Source organism: Sus scrofa, chromosome 14 (assembly GCF_000003025.6).
Source record: "Sus scrofa isolate TJ Tabasco breed Duroc chromosome 14, Sscrofa11.1, whole genome shotgun sequence".
NCBI classification, from domain to species: domain Eukaryota; kingdom Metazoa; phylum Chordata; class Mammalia; order Artiodactyla; family Suidae; genus Sus; species Sus scrofa.
This window is the reverse complement of record NC_010456.5, coordinates 37,448,981-37,468,729: the sequence shown is the minus strand read 5'-3', so window position 1 is coordinate 37,468,729 and position 19,749 is coordinate 37,448,981. Positions and strand designations below refer to the sequence as shown.

Sequence of the window (19,749 nt, the reverse complement as noted above, 5' to 3'; positions counted from 1 at the left end):
CGGGCAAGAAAAAGAAAAGACAACCCTGGATTAACTTAATTAGCGATGGGGAGACCAGTTGCTTGGCTAAATCTCACAGCCTGTTGGAAAAGTTGCCCTCCTTTTTGCTTCTCACTCGGGCTCTTTTGCAAACTGAATTCAGAGGAGGGACAAAGAGATGTCCTTGTTTGTGGTCAGGGGGTGGGGGTGGGGATATGCTCCAGGGGAGAGGTGACCTGGGCCTTAGGCCACGTGACACATAGCTTTGAATTTCATTTTTTGGAGTAATACCGTTGCCCGGTTCAATAACCAAAAAGCACAAAAAAAGTATTTCTCTAATCCATCCATTTTTTTTTTTTCTATCTCTCTTTAACTCCACACCCACCCACACACACATAGATTATGTTTTGTTTGGTCTGTGTCTATTTTTAGTCCCCCAGCCATATCATTCAATGGGTGCTGCCTAGAAAAGAATTCGTATTTCCCTCAAACTAATACTGCTTATTGAGCCCCTACCACATGGTAAGTGTAATCCTGCGAGGTTGGAATTACTCACCCCCAGTTGGAGATGAGGAGTCCCCAGGCTCAGAGAGGTGAAGGGGCGTACCCATAGCCACACAGCCCCACGGCCGTGGAGAGGGTCCCAACTTCAACTCATGTCTGGCTGTCTCCAAGGTCTGTGTTCTTTCAGCCACATCAAGTGCTTGGTTGAGCCTGTGGATGACAGAGGTTGTATGACAAGGTAACTTTTGGAGGACCTAGGAGCTATCAGCCAACCCAGCCAGGCTGAACTTGTCCACTCCAGAGATGAATTCGTCCAGGAAAGGGACCACGTGCTCGTCCAAATGTGGGACAAGCCGGCAGCTGCCTCAGGGGTGTGCTTGGAAGATGTTGGCAAGGCCCCCATGGCTCAAAAATGCCTCCTCTCACCACCTGTCACATGGCCTCAAATTCCACCATCAGAGAGGTATGCCCCTGGGCTTCAATTAAAGGCTTTTGCGGGGCAGGGTTTACGTGTAGACACTTTTCCCAGAAAGGATACACCTACGCCCTTCTCTTAAGGTCCTCTCTCCACAGGACAGTGGGCCCACTGCTTGGCATTGGAGGTTGGTTTCATGGTCCAGGTATCCTGGGAGGCAAGAAGGGGACCATCAGAGTGGTTGTGGGGAGCTCAGTGATGGGTTCCAATGTTTTTAACCAACCATCATAGGGAGTATGGGGCTGTTTAGAGACAAAGCTTTGCATGTTTGCCAGAGAAAGACAGCCTCTTATGGCCCCACCTGTCTCATCCCCAATCCCGCCTGATGTGTTTTAGGCTGGAACCCTAAATAGCCATGGTAGGAGCAGGGGAAGCCCAGGGCTTGTCACGGGGTCGCAGAGTGTCACAGCTGCCATTCAGCCAGTCTCAAACTCCAATTAGTCACGTTCTTTCTTAGCCCTTTTTTCCATGATTACACCACCTGTAGGATTATTTTCTTAATATTTTCCTTTAAACTGACTCACTTGAAAAAGAATAAACATCTATTTTAAGGCTAGCAAGCATGAATTTCCTTACTAACAAAAGGATGCAGACAAATTCAGGCCCTCTGGCTTTTGTGTGACGAACGCAGCATTTCTTTTTCTTTCTTTCCTTTTTTTTTTAAAAAAAAGGAAAACAAGCATTCATGAAAAGTTGAAAAGAAAACATTTATACACACATCCTTTAGTCTGTATCACTTACGGTTTGATTTGCTTATCGTCTTTTTTTCTAGTATGTGTTAAAATAGCAACTGTTGGAATAAAAATTACTGCTTAACCCAGATATATCATATGATAATAGGTATCATGTCTTTTCCTAATAGCCAACTTTATATATGGAGAAACCGAGATTCAGAGAGAGAAAACACATGCAGGGAAACACAGCTGTCTGAGAGTCATGTGAGGCTAAGAAGCCCTGGAAAGATGTAAAAACAGCACCGGATGGGGAGTTGGGAGCCCCTGGCTTCAGATCTGAGAGCAGAAGCAATTTCTGTTTCCTCTCTGGGCTTTAAATCTCCAATTATGAAAGAAAAATAATGACGTTACTTTGGGTTCTTCATCTAGGGGTCTAGGATGATGGGGGTTGGCTTGGGAATGAACTTGAAGTCCCTGGAATTTTTTTCCAATCCAGGTAAGGTTCACATAACATAAAATGAACCATCTTAAGGCCAACAATTCATTGGCATTTCATCCATTCACAAAGTTGTGCGACCACCACCTCTGTCTAGTTCCACTTCTATCTAGATCCAAATATTTTCAAGCAGCCACACCCCTCCCCCCAACCCCCTGGCAAACACAGGTCTGCTTCCCATCACTATGGATTTACCAATTCTGGTCATTTCATATACATAGAATCATGCACTATGTGGCCTTTTGTGGCTGGCTTCTTTTACTTAGCATCATGTTGTTGAGCTTCATCTATGGTGTAACACCTAACAGTACTTTATCTCTTTTAACGACTGAGTAATATTCCATGGTCTAGCTGTACTGCATTATGTTTGTCCTTTATCCATTCAGCAGTTGATGGACCTCTGGGTTATTTCCACCTTTAGGCTATTATGAATAATACATCAAGGTGCCACGTCCAGTGCTGCAGGGCAACAGGAGATCCTGGAGGAGGGACGGCACGATATAAGAAAACACACAAGACTCCTTTACATCTAGAAAGTGGAGGACCAGGAGGCACTCTGTTCTGCAGAACAAAGGTGCCTAGGCTTTAGCCCTTGTGACTTTTATTAGGGAAGGGGAGGTAGGTTAATGAGCAAAATCAGGTGCAGGTCATGATTAAGCTGTCTCTTAGTGGTTGTGCTTTTGCAGGTGCGCCAAATTTGTTTACTGCAGAGTTTAGCAGTTTCAGTGCTCTCCAGCATCTAGGGACATTCACACGGAGGTTTTTGTGTGGACGCTTGCCTTCAGTTCTTGGGTATATAACTCAGAGTGCAATTGCTGGATTATACGTACCTCTGTGTTTAACTTTGTGAGAATAGTCCCTGGACATTTGGTGTGTGTGTCGGAGCATGTGCCTTTCAGGAGATGGCGTTGGATCAGATTCTCAGGAAAAGGTAAGCAGCACAGAAAATGAGGACTTCTTCCCTGCCCCCCAGTGCCTCTTCCGGCTTTGAGATTCTCCTGCTCTTGACTCCTGGCTCCAAAAAGACCTCATCTTCCTTCTCATCTTGTTTCGCTTCCTTTAACCGGCTGACTCTGTGCCAGGCAGTGGGCTGGGCACAGGGGATACAGTTGAAAAGGCTTCTTATGGGAGGTTGGGGGCAGAGGTGGGAGAGCGTGGGTCAGAAAGGCTTCCCGGAGAAGGAGGCTCTAGCTGAATCTTGAAGCTTGTCTGAGAGTCTGGAGGGCCAAGTGGTGGGGAAGGGCGGGTGGGGGTTTCTGAGTGAGGAGACAGCATTTCTTTGGCAAGAATGGAGCTGGCTGGAGCTCGCTCTCCTTCTCCTGGCGGCTCAGAGATGCTGGAAGCACACATGCTTGGAGATACTGTCTCCTCCACCCACCCGCTCATCAGTGTGGGGAGATGCGGGCCATTACTCTGATTGCAACTGAAAGCGGTGGCGGTGGCCCAGGGCACGTCTGAGGATCACTCAGGGCCCCGGAAAAGCCAAGGGGGCCCCTCAGAGGGTCGCCCCCCTGAACACCAGAGGCAGGTGCTCCGCCAGCTTCCCACACAGGCCTGCCAAAATCGTCCTCCCGCTATGCAGCACACACGCACGCAGGCGTGCTATTTCATCCCTGGGGCCTCTCTGGGAGCAGCTGGCAGGGCCACCGGGGGCATGTGCGGGTGGCCAATGGGACGGAGCCTGGAGGCCCTGGCTGACCTGCAGCCCTTGGGACAAGATGCTTCTCCTTCTGCTTGTGTGCCCGGTCGTAGATTTTCTGGGCACCTTCTTGGTGGAGGACAGGCAGGATCTGGTTTCACAGCAGATTTGGAGGGACAAAGGACAGAGTGCTTTGCTGGATGTCTGGCTTGGTGAAGAGATGGTGGTTAACGTGTTATTTATGGCGCCCTCCTGACTCCCGTCTCATATTAAGCCTCTGGGTGGGGCCTCACGCCTCCACCAATCAATCAACCGACCAGCCCTAGGAGCTGTGCACCAGAGTCAGCAGGCTTGTTTTCCTGCAGGGTCATATATTGTTCTAGAAGCTTCAGGAAAGGGGCTGTTCTATATCTTTTTGGGTAGCCTGAGTATATGTTGCTTTATTGATGAAACTTTTCAGGTGGCATACTGGTTTGTTACTGTAGATCTTTTTAATTTAAAAAAATGTAATGTTGGTAAGAAATTGTAATAAAAGGTTTATGATCTTTATCATTTTCAGTTTTAAGTACCGTCACCTTGTGCCACATGTCTCCAAAACTCTTTTCATTTTGCAACACGAAAATTCTGTATTCATTAAACACTAACTCCCCATTTCTCCTCCCCCCATCCCCTGGCAACCACCATTCTCCTTTCTGTTTCTATGAACTTGATGACACCAGGAACCTCATGTAAGTGGAATCATACAGTGTTTTTCCTTTGGTGTCTGACTTCACTGAGCTTAATGTCCTCAAGGTTCATCCATATTGTAACATGTAACAGGATTACCTTCTTTTAAAAAGGCTGGGAGTTCCCATCGTGGCGCAGTGGTTAACGAATCCCCACTAGGAACCATGAGGTTGCAGGTTTGTTCCCTGGCCTTGCTCAGTGGGTTAAGAATCCGGCGTTGCTGTGAGCTGTGGTGTAGGTTGCAGACGTGGCTCGGATCCCGTGTTGCTGTGGCTCTTTTTTTTTTTTTTTTTTGTCTTTTTGCCATTTCTTGGGCCGCTGCCTTGGCATATGGAGGTTCCCAGGCTAGAGGTCTAATTGGAGCTGTAGCCACTGGCCTACACCAGAGCCATAGCAACGTGGGATCCAAGCCGCGTCTGCAAACTACACCACAGCTCATGGCAACGCCGGATCCTTAACCCACTGAGCAAGGCCAGGGGTTGAACCTGCCACCTCATGGATACTAGTCGGATTCGTTAACCACTGAGCCATGAATTTTTTTTTTTTTTTTTTGTCTTTTTGCCATTTCTTGGGCCGCTCCCTCGGCATATGGAGTTTCCCAGGCTAGGGGTCGAATCGGAGCTGTAGCTGCCAGCCTATGCCAGAGCCACAGCAACTCGGGATCTGAGCCGAGTCTGCAACCTACACCACAGCTCACAGCAATGCTGGATCATTAACCCACTGAGCAAGGGCAGGGAGCGAACCCGCAACCTCATGGTTCCTAGTCGGATTCGTTAACCACTGCGCCACGACGGGAACTCCTGAACTTTTTTTTTAATACTTACACAGTTAATAAAATTAGTAACATGTAAAAAAATTAAGCTTATATATATGACTAAAGTCCTTTTAGCTGTTTCCTCCAACCTCCCCACCCCAATGATAAATTCACTATTACCAATGTATCACTTTTGATTTTATTTATACACACACACATATGAGTGCATGGGTGTCTGTGTGTGTATATATATCATATATATCTTTTTATCATCTATATATCTTTATATGTACATCTTTAGAAAAAATGTATGTGGAGTCAATTCTGCCATAATGGGACTTATGCATTCCTAAAATCACTGTTATGCAAAATCACACAATAAAAACCACAGGGTTTATGAGAAAAATAGGGCTAAGAGGACAATGCTCAGAAACTGTCAGTAACGCACAATAAATTAGGAAACCAATTAGAACAATAGCACAGTTTTACAGATGTTAAGTGGTTAAGAAATACCTAATTGCAAGAATAACTCTGAAACTTGACTTTGGCAAAGTCCTGAAGTTTTCTTGTGGAAGTGGCATCAGAAGTGTTGCAGCTCATGACTGGGTAAGAAAGAGGTTTTCTCAAATCAGAAAGTTGTAACCCAGGTGTGGGTGGGTGAGGCTCACAGCAGCATAACTCGGTGAGGCAGCTGGAAGAGTTGGGGGGTGTTTGTTTTGTGTGTTCCTTGTGGTCAGTTCAGCTGGGTGCAATTTTCTGCATTGACCCAGTGTTCCTTGTGGATGAAATCATGCATGAGCAAACACAAAATTTGGTTATGCTCAGATGGTTCCCAAATATATCAATCGTGATGGAACAAATTTATGTTTTCAAAACAAGCACAATTGGCTATACACATACACCCACAGAAAATAAATGGTGCCTTTTGAGTGTGTGTGTTTGCATAAATTAACTCATATTCTCTGCATAAATCTGCAACATTTTTTTGAGTAACATTATCTCTAAGAGATTGTCCATGTTAGTAATACAGACCCTTCATATTTTTGCTGCTGTATAGAGTTCCATGGAATGAATACATCCCACTTAGTTATCCCCTAAAGATTGTCATGTGTGTTTCCACTTGTTCACAATCACACCTCAAAGTGGATTTGCTGAGTCCCAAGGGAATGTACACCTTACCCTTTTTTTATCTTTAATCATATTGCAGGACTTCCTGTGTGGCGCACAATATAACTACTCGGCATTGCTTCTACAGTGGCTGTGGCTTGACCCCTAGCTCAGGAACTTCCATATTCCGCAGGTGCGGCCATGAAAAAATAAAATGAAAAAAAAAAATCATATTGCAGTCAAATGCACATAGCAAAACTTACCATTTAAGTTTATTTATTTATTGGTTTTTTAGGGCTGCACCCATGGCATATGGAAGTTCCTAGGCTAGGGGTCGAATCAGAGCTACAGCTGCCGGCCACAGCCACAGCTATGCCAGATCCTTAACCCCCTGAGCAAGGCCAGGGATTGAACCTGTGTCCTCATGGATCTAGTTGGGTTTGTTACCGCTGAGCCACAGTGGGAGCTCCAACACTGGATCCTTAACCCACTGAGCAAGGCCAGGAATTGAATCTGTATCCTCATGGATACTAGTTGGATTCTTAACCGGCTGAACCACCATGAGAACACGTATTTAAGTTATTTTTAAGAGAACAGTTTGGTGGCATTGACTATAGTCACATGGTGTGCAACCATCCATCTCCTGAACTTTTTTTTTTTTGACTTTTTAGGGCCACATCTGTGGCACATGGAGGTTCCCAGGCTAGGGGTCCAGTCGGAGCTACAGCTGCTGGCCTATGCCACAGCCACAGCAACATCGGATCTGAGCCATGTCTGCATCCTACACCACAGCTCATGGCAATGCTTAACCAGATCCTTAACCCACTGAGTGAGGCCCTGGGTTGAACCTGCAACCTCATTGTTCCTAGTCAGATTCATTTCCCCTGCGCTACAATGGGAACTCCCTCCAGAACTTTTTTTTTTTTTTTTTTTTTTTTTTTTTTTTTTTTGTCATCCCACACTGAAACTCTGTACCCATCAAACAATTACTTCTTGAGTTCAGGTCCTGGCCCACCACCAATGGCTGAGCGATTTGGGGCAATTTCCATGTTTCTCTGAGCCACTGTTTTCCTGTGTGTAAGTTGAAAGCAAGGGTATGTAGCTCCTGGATTTGGGCTGATGTTTGCATGAGGTGATACAGGTCATGAGTCCAGGCCCCTGCTTGGCACACTGTAGGTTCTTAATAAACAGATTTTATTGTCCTGTGAAATTGACCAGATGCCCCATTATGCTTTGCTGTGGTTTATCTGACATCTAGTTCCTGTGAATGGAGGGGATGATGCAGCGTGACCTAACTGGGAATCCAGAGCTGAGGGAAGGTGGAGTCTAGAAAGTTTCCTAGTGGACGAGACATTCACCCATGCTATTCTTCCAGCTATTATTTTAGTTGGAGAGTTCCAGGCCCCTCCCTGCTCACCCCCTGCCCCAGTCCAGGGCCCAGGCCAGCCCTTGGGGCTCTTGGGAGTGACCCATTTTCAGCCTCGGTCAGTGCCAGCCTGCCCGCTGGGGCTGCCAGTTGCAGTGTGCACGGTAGCAAATGGATTGAGGTCACGGAGCAGATGGCAGTAACTTTCAGTTGAGATCTGCCAGCCTGCGTTGGAACCAGTGACCCGGAGGTAAACGCCGGTACATCGCCCCTCACCCCTTCGGTCTGTAACTCTGGGATCTCGCCCCTTTCCAATGCCCATTCAGGCTTCGCCCCAGGGAACCGCAGTGTCCTTTCAGATTTCTTGGGCTCTTAGGAGCAGGAGGGAAAGCCACATTCTTGCCGGCAGCAGCCACATCTCAGCCCCCACAGTGCCTAGCTCTCCCTTTTTCAGGTAGCTGAAAGCACCTTGGTGTCTTCATTTTATTAATCTGATGCTATCCTTGGGGGGTTGCCATTAATCCCATTTTATAGATGGGGAAATAGAGGCAGGAGGACGTTGCCCAGGGATCCATATAACACCTGTGGATCAGAAGGGATTTACTGCAGTGTTTTGGTTCACAGAACTCTTGAAGAATCTCGAATCGATGAAGCTAGGGGTTCTCCTGACACAGATACACAGATACATCTTACTCTTGATTTTATTTCTAGGGCCTAAAGCAGCACTGGGTGTATTGTGGGTTCTCAAAATAAAATACTTATTGAATGAATGAATTGATAAGCCATGGCTAAATACCTCCAGCTTGAGGCAATTCAAGCATTTTTAATGCTCTTGATCTTTTTTTTTTTTTCAAGTTTTATTGGAGTGTAGTTGACTTACAGTGTTGTGTTCATTTCAGGTGTACAGCAAAGTGAATCAATTTTACCTATACATACATCCATCCCTTTTCAGAATATTTTCCCATACAGGTTATTACACAGTATTGAGTAGATTTCTCTGTGCTATACAGTAAGTCCTTGTTACTTGTCTGTTTTATACATAGTAGTGTGTTAATCCCAACCTCTTAATTTATCCCTCTCCCCAGTGTTTCCCCTTTGGGAAACATGAGTTCGATTTACTGCTCTTTATCTTAAGGAAGTTAGCTGTTCCCATTCTACAGATGGGAAAACTGAGTTATGCTTCTCGACAGGTAGGAGGTCCAACAACCCCAGGCAGCACGACTCTTAAGGTCGAATATTCCCAATAGATGTGGCAGCCTTGGCACAAATGCTAGGTGAGTTTTTAGTTCGGGACCATCAAAGCTGGAAGAAGATTGCCATTTCCTGAATCTATACTAAGATACCTTCTTTTCAACCCTTATGCCCTCTAAAATGCTGTTTCTCTGAGGGTTGATAAAATCCTATCACACTATGTCTTTGAGAAAGATGTGTGATGTTGACAGCTGAGAGGAGCTGGAAGGTCCTTGGAGAAGCAAAGATGAACCCATTAGAGAGAGCAGGAGGGGAGGGAAGAACATGTGAAGACAAGATTCCTGAGTGATGGTTTCTCTGCTCTTTCTCAGCTGCCTCTCAAGCATCTTCACTGGTCAGGAGAAGGTGTGTGAGAAAAGGCTCAGAAGAGGTGGAACATAGTGGAAGAACTTCAGATTTGATGTCTGAATTCTGGCTTGGTTACACCCCAGCTGGGCTTCAGTTTCTTGACCTCCAGGTCCAGAATAGGGGCAAGAGCCCTGAACCTTCAGGGTTGTTACTATCATAGTCTATTAAATGTACAACATGATACGTGTAATTAAGACTGCTGTGTATTACATATGCAAGTTGTTAAGAGAGTAAAGCCTGAGTTCTCATCACAAGGAAACTTTGTTTTCTATTTTTTTTCGGTCTTTTTAGGGCTGCACCCACAGCATATGGAGGTTCCCAGGCTAGGGGTCTAATTGGAGCTGTAGCTGCTGGCCTACACCACAGCCACAGCCATGCCAGAATCCAAGCCCCGTCTGTGACCTACACCACAGCTCACAGCAACGCCAGAACCTTAACCCACCAAGCAAGGCCAGGGATCGAACCTGTGTCCTCATGGATGCTAGTCAGATTTGTTTCCACTGAGCCACGATGGGAGCTCCTTATTTATATATTTATTTATTTAATGGCTGCACCTGTAGCATATGGAAGTTGCTGGGCCAGGGATTGAATTGAAGCTACAGCTGCAGCAACACCAGATCCTTTAACCTTCTGTTGCTGGGTTGGGGATCCAATCTGAGCCTCCACAGTGACCCAAGCCATGGCACTTGCATTCTTAACATACTGAGCCACGGTGGGAACTCCTATTTCTTTAATTTTGTATCCATATGAGATGCTGGATCTTCACAAACTTACTGTGATAATCGTTGCATGATGTTTCTAAGTCAAGACATTGTGCTGAACACTTTACACTTTTTTGGGGCCACACCCATGGCATGTGGAAGTTCCCTGGCCAGCAATCGAACCTGTGCCACAGCAGTGACAATGCTCGGTCCTTAACCCACTGTGCCACCAGGGTACTCTCCATACATCTTAAATTTATACAATGCTTATGTCAATTATATCTCAATAAGACTGGAAGAAAAAGAAACACCAGTATATTACATACCAAATGGAGGAGCAGCTTGGCACATAGTAGGTATACCATTCCTGCACATCCAGAGAAACTGGATTGGTAGGCAGGAGCTGGGGACCCTTGGGGTTATAGATGCTGAAATTTCCTTCACAGTGCTGGGGCAGGTGCTTTTAAGAGCCGTCCTCCTGGTGAAGGCCTGGCAAGTTGGTTATGGAAGGACTAATGACAGAACTGATTAATCATAGCTTGACTCTGCAATGACAGTTTCATGTAGAAGAGCCCCCAGCCATGCCTCCAGCCACTGGCTAAAGCCGGGAGCTGACCCATCTCTACCCTCATAGTACTAGTTTTTTAATAGACTACCTTTCATCCCTGCATCAGGCACAGCTTAATAATCATGATCCCTGGCCTCAGCTCCGCCCCAGCCTGTGGTTTAGTGATGACCACATTAACCTTGATATTTTCTGCCCTAGGAGAGGGACTGGAGGAACAGAGGACCAAAGAACTTAGCCCAGGCTCTGGCACAAACCAACCCAGGTTCTAGCTCCCAGATTAGCCTCGTCCTGAGGCCCAGCTTGCTAGTCTGTCCTGTAGGTGCCCTTCCGGGAGAAGGGGCAGAGTTAGGCAGCCCCTATCCATCAGCTACATACAATGTGATTGCTGAGGTTTTTGATTTGTTTGTTTTGTTTTGCTTTGAGACTGAAATAGCTTATTTAATTGCTTACTGGTTGATTGATCTTCTTCCTTCTAGTAGATTTAAAATTCCATGAGATCAGGCACCTCGTTTCTCTTATTTACTTCTGTGGCCCCCACACTTGGAACAGTGACCAGCACACAACAGGTATTGAATGAGTCCCCAAATTCATGAACAAATAAATATAATAGAGACTCTGCTATGGGCCAACCCACTGACAGTGGCGAGACTTCAAGCATCTGAGATCTCAGAAAGCATCTGGGATGGGCTGTGAAGGATGAAGAGTTCTCCAGTTGAAGATCAAGGCACATCTTGCGGGCAGATCAGAAAGCATATTAAAGGCCCAGGTAGGGGAGGAGCTCTGAAAGTGGATGGAGTTTGGGAGACAGTGAGAAAGTCCTAGCATAGGGCAGGAGAGGATGAGTGATGGAAGACGTGGCTTGAAGTCTCTGTGAGGCCCGTAGTCTTCAGTAAGGAACTTGGCATTTGCTTCGGAAGTCATGCAGAACGATGTAATGAGATTTGAACTTAAGTGAGGCACCTTGGGCAGGGATGGTGTTGATGGCTTGGAGCCCATGGCAGTGGCCCTGGGGGGAGAGATGCTGAGGATCTGCATGAAAAAGAGTGGCTTTGGGAATGGAGTTGGTGGGCAGGGGATAGAGATGGTCCTATTGAGAAAACTAATTGGTTGTCTCCACCTTCCTAAAACTTTAATCATCCCTCTTGTGTGGGGATCTACACTTGTCTATTCTCAATAGCCACATGCTTACGAACATTTCTTCTCTCCTTTTAACGCTGGATTTTTTTTTTTTCTTTTTGGCCATGCCCATGGCATGTGAAAGTTCCCAGGCCAAGGTTGGAACCTGTGCCACAGCAGTGACCTGAGCCACTGCAGTGACAACACCAGATCCTTAACCCGCTGGGCCACAAGGGAATTCCTCTATGCTGGACTTTATTTTATTTTTTAATTAAAAAAAATTTTTTTTGTCTTTTTAGGGACACACCTATGGCATACGGAATTCCTAGGCTAGGGATTGAATTGGAGCTGCAGGTGTCAGCCTACACCACAGCCACAGCAACAGCAGTGTGGGATCTGAGCTGTGTCTGTGACCTACACCACAGCTCATGGCATAGCTGGATCCTTAATGTGAGAATGAGGCCAGGAATCAAACACGCATCCTCATGGATACTAGTCAGGATTGTTACCACTGAGTCACAACGGGAACTCCCTCTATGCTAGATTTTAAACACTGGTTGGCAACTTTTCCAAATTCTGTTGCCTTTCAAAAAAATATACTTTTTTGGTGCACTTTTCAGGCACTTAATCCATAAATATTTAGTGAAAGATAAAAATACCTTCTTGGCGTTCCCACTGTGGCACAGTGGGTTAAGAATCTGACTGTAGTGGCTCAGGTTGTTGCGAAAGTTCATGTTCAATCCCCAGCCTGGCACTGTGGGCTGAAGGATCCAGCATTCCCACAGATGTAGGTCACAGCTGCGGCTTAGCTGGATCCCTGGCTGGGGAGTTTTCATATGCCTTGGGCGTGGCCATTAAAAAAAGACACCCCCAAACCTTCTTTATCTTTCATTTCTTAGAGTCAGGCTCCAAGGCCATTGAACAGTGGCCTCTTTACTATGCAGCATGGGCGCAAAGAGATGGGATTCCTGAGTTCTGGGCTTTCTTCTGCTTGATGTTTGAATTTAGGAAGGTTCATGGTTCATGTTTCCTCCCTGGGTCTCGGTTTTTCCCTCTGAAAAAGGAGGGAATTGGTTCATGATTGGTTTTCTAAAGTGTATCCCAGGGAATGCTTGTTCTGGTAGATACTCCTTTAAAAAAGGGAGGAACTCATTAGTCTAATATATTGGGAAATAGTGCATCTTCTAGTCCCACCCTGAAGATTGACCAAGATCATTTGTGCATGAGAGATTCTATAGTCAAGGAACCCTGTTTAATTTTAAGTCATGTTTAACCCATGTTTCTCCATGGGTGGGTTAGGTAGAATCAGTGATGACAGAATTCTCAAATCCTACAGGACTCTGGTTTTGAGACCCTCTGGATTTGTCTAGAATGTTCTTTCGGTTTGAACAAGCTGAGATTACAGGAGCAGTTGTGCTGGACTCCTGTTGGTTGAGTCTTTTGCTTGCATTTCTCACAAGGAATAGACTAGCCTTGGGGAGCTCACTCTCTTACCAAGCTCCCCTGAACTCACCAGTTGAGATGAGCATATAGGGTCAAGAAGGAAGGTGAGCATTACCTTGCATATCCCTGTTCCAGAATCTCCTGGTCTGCCTCTTCTCAAATATCAATGTCCCTATCAACCGGGATCTTCTCAGGATATGGTTCTATCTCCACCCATCCCTCCATGACATTGAAAAATGATATTCCAAAATGAAGTTTTCTCCAAAGAGCTCCACCCCATCACCACATCCATATTATTCCCATATTCTCCCAACATCTGATAAGAGTGTTCCTTTTATAAATGCCTAAGGCCCCCAGGCTGTTATATGAAAAATGATTCCATGCTGAATCAGCTTGGAATGAAAGAAAGACCAACAGAAGTTTACAATTCTGCAAGACTTTTCAGAGCCTTTAATGTGTTAATGCTTAGTGTGAATCTCTAAGGGGTGTCCAGAATGCAGTATTGATCCTGGAGCCTTTTCCCCACCTCCCAGAGTAGCACAAGGCACTAGTTTACTAGAGGTCCATTTTTGGAAATGCTGCCCCAGGTTTATTTAAATCTCTAATGCCTGTTTCTTCTGACTTTACTCTTTCTGAGCCACCAGTATGAAAGCTTGCTGAGGGTCAGAACAGCCTTATAATCCTGTTGTATCTTCTTTTTATCTTCTTTTAGATACACGACCACTTACATGTGTTAGCCAAGTTCAGGACTAGTTATTCACTAGGTTGTATGTTTGGGTTTTTTTTTTTTTTTCTTTTTTTTCTATTTAACATTGAAATATCTTTCTTCTTTGGGAGAAATTCCAAAATCAGTGGGAGGCAGTCCCTGTCTCTCGTACCCACATCAAAGGAACCGATTCCTTCTCTCCATTCCCTAGAAAGTAGGATGTCAAGAGATTAGTTCTGGGCCAGTTAGATATGTTACCTAGGACAGAAATCTTGGAGTGTCATAGAAACATTTAGCATTTGTTCCAGGAGCATGGGGCTGTGATGGTGATGGTGAGAGATGGGGCTCTTGCTGTGACAAACATTGGAATTTCAGCCTCCTTAGCATCCCTTGTTTCTCACCCTCTACTCTTGTAGATTCTGTGAGTGAGCCACGATCCTGAATATTTATTTATTTATTTATTTATTTATTTGTCTTTTGTCTTGTTGTTGTTGTTGTTGCTATTTCTTGGGCCGCTCCCGCGGCATATGGAGGTTCCCAGGCTAGGGGTTGAATCGGAGCTGTAGCCACCGGCCTACGCCAGAGCCACAGCAACACGGGATCTGAGCTGCATCTGCAACCTACACCACAGCTCACGGCAACGCCGGATCGTTAACCCACTGAGCAAGGACAGGGACCGAACCCGCAACCTCATGGTTCCTAGTCGGATTCGTTATCCACTGCGCCACGACGGGAACTCCCTGAATATTTATTTTTAATTAGAGTTCGTTGTTTGGAACCAAGAATCCTGACCATTCTTGTCAGACCCATGCATTTATGCATCCTTGTGTCTTTGTCTCCATCCATCCATCTATCCATCCATCCATCCATCCATCCATCCATTCTTTACCCATCTATTCCTCTAACATAATGGATACCAAGCTGGGCACTAGGCACATGCAAAGGTAAATAAATCAACAGGAACAGGAAACAGCAACAGACAGGTGCTATCTTCAAATGAGGGAATTTGAGGAGAGTTTCACAAAGAAACAATGAGCAAAACCACGGGCTGTACTTAGGGAAAGGAATGGTTCAATTATGTCTAGAATTGGATATATTACCATCCCTCAGCATGAAGGGGTGAGGGGAGAGAAGCAGTTTTCAGAATCCAGAGACAGTGTGTGGAGAGGTCTCCTGACAGCAGCAGTGGCCTTGGTGAGGGACACAGTCAACCTGTGATGACCTGGCAGGGAAGGGACCAGAGGATAAATACTTGTCAACAAACTCCACCCTTCCCTCTGATCTCATGCCAGAGCAAGAGAAAAACATTGAGTTGGCCTATTGCTGTTCAGTCTCCTGGGCAGAGAGCAGAATGGAGATTGGTAGAGACTGGGTGTGGAGGGCCAAAGAAAAGATACTCAGTGTCACTTTTCCTCTCAGATTTTTCTTATAGACGCCAAACATTCATTTTCTGCTTCAGTTAGTTGTTTGCAACCAAGAATCTGAAAATCACATCCATCCATTCCATTCCATTCATCTATCTAAACATTCATCCATCCACCCATCATCTATTCATCCATCCAATCCATCCACCACCAGTGGGTTTATACTACCCTCAGATTAAAGCCAAATTATTGATGACCTATCAGGGTTTCCGTTACTTGTACAACTCCCCTCCCCAGTTGCGCATTTGTCTTTATTTCCTCTGACTCTTCTCCTAGTTTCCTCTACTTTAGCCATACTGCTCTCCATGGTCCACTCTAGATAAGCTCCTGCCTCGGCACCTTTGTACATAAATATTTGTTTAATAAATGAATGAAGCTTGATGTTCCCTCATCCTGGAACACTCTCTTCTTACAATACCCCTGGCTCCCACCCTCCCTCTCTCCCTCCTTCCTTCCAAGTCTTTACTCAAATGTCATCTTCCAGGTCCATCATCAAATGGCAACTCCTCTTTACCACTCTCACTTCTTTTCCTTCTTAACACTTTTAACCATCGCAGACTATATATTACTTGTCCTTCTTGTTTATTGTGTGCCCCCACTCCCACCCCACAACTTCCCAGGGGACTATAAATTTTAGAATGAAAGAATTTTTGATGTTTTTGTTTGTTTACTGTGTTCCCCATGCCCCAAAGTATCCCTGCCACATAGAAGGTGTTTGATCAATATTTGTTGAGTAAATGAACGAAGACATGGAAGCAGCTCTGTGAAAGTTTCCGACCTGCTGTTGGAGGGGAATTTGGCCAAGCTGTGAGAGTTTCTGCAAACTCATTTCATCTCTCGTGCTGCACAGGCTGAAACTCAAGTGAAAGTTAATATGCCGCTTGTGCCCTTAGGAAGCGTCCTGAACTTTCCATGCAAGCTGTGGACTTGGCTCTTAGTGACTTCTTGTCCTGCTTAGGAAAACCTGAGGGCAAGGAAGGGAAAAAGTGAACACTTCACACATTGCATCTTCAAAGCACTTAATAAACGCTCAAGTAATTAATTCCCTTGGCTCGCTGGGAAGCGGATTTTATTGTCTCTCTTCTGGCAACAGGGAAATGAATGTGCTGGGGAGTTCCGTCATTTTCCCAGGACTACGGAGTGAGCTGTGAGTGGTGCCAGAATGGCGTTGGCATCACCTGAGTTTCTGGCTGGGAGGCCTCCTGTTTCCCCGTTGCTGGGCAGAGGGGTGGAATCAGATGGGAAGTAGCACAAACAATCTTAGAGGATGGATCTCTCCTATTTTCAGAGGGTTTGGGGAGCTGGGCACCTAGGAGGGTACACAGAAATGGGAACCCTCCTGGACCCATCTTCCTTCCAGTGTTCCGGGTCTAAGGCAAAGCTTAAGGGTAATCTTTACAAAGTCAGGGGAAATGGACTCTCCCAGTGCAGGCCATGACAACATAGGAAATATATGCATGTTTTGCTATGCCTGTTTTTTCTTTTCTCTTTTTTTTTTCCTTTTTTTTTTCTTGTCTTTTTAGGTCAGCACCCAAGGCATATGGATTTTCCCAGGCTAGGGGTTGAATTGGAGCTGCAGCTGCTGGCCTACACCACAGCCACAGCAACGCCAGATCCGAGCCATGTCTGTGACCTACACCACAGCTCACAGCAATGCTGGATCCTTAACCCACTGAGCGAGGCCACAGATCGAACCCTCATCCTCATGGATACTAGTCAGGTTCGTTACCACTGAGCTGTGATGGGCACTCCTTGCTATGCTGATTAATCAGAGTCCCTCCATAGTCTGAACTCCTATGCTCTAGATTTTTCCTTCATCTCTTCTCCAGAAAAATATACCTATTTTGTTTCCTATACCATCACCATTTTCTGTCTTAGAGAAAGGTCATCAAAGAGGTTAACTACTTTGTATCAATAATATTGATGGGTGTTCCAGGGAATTCACATTCTTATGGGTGTTCTCTCCATGCCAATATTTTTTCTGTCTGTTTGGACTGAACTGTGGGAGACCTGAGTTTTATGTTCTGCCATTAACTTGCCATGTTAGGATGGGTCTTACTTTCCCATCTATTGGATAAGTAATAGCAATAAAGATGCATATTAATACTTATTATGTATTAGACAATGCATCTTATGCTTTATGTGTGTCGTCCTACTTAACACTCAAATTCCATGAGGTAGGAACTATTTTTCTTCTAATTTTATAGATGGGGAAACTGAGGCGCAGAGAGTTTAAGTGATTCATCTCAGACGAAGAGCTGGAAGGTATCAGAAATTGGATTTGAATTTAGGCAGCCTGGCTCCAGAGTCTGGGTTCATAACCACTACAGTACAGGAATTGATTTGAAACAGGCGTGGGAAAGGACTTCAATGAAAAAGCCAGTTCCATTGCAGCTTGTATTAAAATAGCCCTCCTCCAAAAACACAGAGAAAAGCTGGACATGAACACATGAAACAACTGTTTGCAAGAATTGGCATGCACCGGCACAGATAGAATTTGTCAGAATATGATGCTACAGGGAGAAGGAACGCATACTGAGGTCTTTAACTCCATCGTAGCCTTTTTCCTAAAGACTCTTTGGTTAATTCGTGGAGCAGAGGGATAAAAGATGAGCAGAAACTGGCTATCTTGCTGGGCTGAGGAGACGGAGGTTGACCTTGGGGCTCCCAATGTGGCTGAAAGTTGAGAGGCATATTGTGGGAAGCAAGCAGCCACAGAAAATTGAACCCCACGTATGATGGCTTCTCTTCACTTCTACTACTCCTCCAGTCCAAGCCACCAGCATTTTACAAAGACAAAGACCACAATAGCCTCCTATCTGGTCTTCGTACCTTCCTTCTTTCCTCCTTTTCTGTTCTTTCTCAAAACAGCAGCCAAAGACATGTCTTTAAGAACATGAGTCTAGGAGTTCCCGTTGTGGCTCAGTGGTTAACGAATTGACTAGGAACCATAAGGTTGCGGGTTCTGTCCCTGGCCTCGCTCAGTAGGTTAAGGATTTGGAGTTGCTGTGAGCTGCGGTGTAGGTCGCAGATGCAGCTTGGATCTGGCCATTGCTGTGGCTCTGGTGTAGGCTGGCAGCTACAGCTCCGATTAGACCCCTAGCCTGGGAACCTCCATATGCTGCGGGTGCGGCCCTAGAAAGACAAAAGACCAAAAAAAAAAAAAAAAAAAGAGAGGAGAGTCTATTCTATCCTTTTAATTGCCTCCTGATATTCTTAGCATTAAATTCAAAGTCCTTACTATGAACCACAAAGCACTGGATAATCTGACCACCAACCTACTGGCTCCCATCATGGTTTCCTTGACTACAGGCTCTAGTCATTTTTGCCCCCTTGCTATTTCTCAAATATACCAACCCCTCTCTTCTGTAATGAAACCATGTGTTTGTCCTTCTCTTTCCTCTTAACATTGTTCCTTCAAATTTTACACAGAGCTTCTTAATGGTCTGTGGTCAAATGTCTCCTAAACAGAGAGGCTGTCTCTGGATAACTCCATAAAAGACCCCTCCACCTTCACTTTACCTTACTTTATTTTTTTTCTGTAGCACTCATTACTATTTATTCCATTGATTTTCTGTTGTTGTGTAAAAACAAATAACTAATTTAGTGGCTTAAAAGAGCACACATTTTTTTTTTCATTTTTAAAAGTCGTATTGAAGTATAGTTGGCTTACAGTGTTGTGATAATTTCTGCTGTACAACAAAGTGATTCAGTAACATGTGTAGATGCATCCATTCTCTTTCAAATTCTTTCCCCATGTAGTTTATCACAGAATATTGGGTGGAGTTCTCTGTGCTAAATAGCAGGTCCCTGTTGGCCAATTATTCCACATATCACATTGTGCATATGCCAATCCCAAACCCCCAGTTCATCCCTCTCCCCCGCCCAGCAACTGTCAACACACATTTATTGTCTCACAGTTTCTTGGTTCTAGGAGTCTGAGTCTTTTGCTTAAGGTCTCTAGAGGCTGCCATTAAAGTGTTGGTTGGGCTGAGTTCTCATCTGGGGACTTGACTGTGTAAGCATCTACTTCCAAGCTCACTAAGGTTATTGGGATGATTAAATTCCTTGCAGTCATAGGAGTGAGAGCCCTGGCTTTTTATGCAGTGTCACCTGGAGGCCACTCAGTTCCTAGAGATTGCCTGTAGTTGACTGACACAGATGCTTAATTCATCAAGCCAGTGAGGAGTCTTTAGAATGAGTCAGCTAGCAAGACCATCTTATGTGAGGTTACAGTAATGGCATTCCACCACGAATGCCATATTTTATGGGTTGGAAACATGTCACAAGTCCCGTTCACATGAATGGGGAGGGAATTACACAAGCTGTGAATACTGGAAGGCAGGAATCGTGGAAAGGATAACTTAGAGTCTGTCCATCACAATTATATTCTATATTTATTCATTTATTGGTTTATTATATAGCTCCATCACTAGATCATAACTGTCAAAACTAAAGGATTTTATGTGTCT

At 45.1% G+C, this 19,749-nt stretch overlaps 1 long non-coding RNA gene across 6 annotated transcripts in view; it reads left to right on the top strand.

Annotated features, from left to right (window-relative positions):
• LOC110256790 overlaps positions 223–19,749 on the top strand; it is a 471,534-nt gene continuing 452,007 nt past the window's right edge. For 4 of the 6 annotated variants that reach the window (XR_002338779.1, XR_002338781.1, XR_002338778.1 and 1 more), the window contains exon 1: positions 223–3,059. This is a non-coding gene — a long non-coding RNA (uncharacterized LOC110256790). The remainder of the gene's footprint in view (positions 3,060–19,749) is intronic. The other 2 variants (XR_002338782.1, XR_002338783.1) reach the window with 1 other exon arrangement.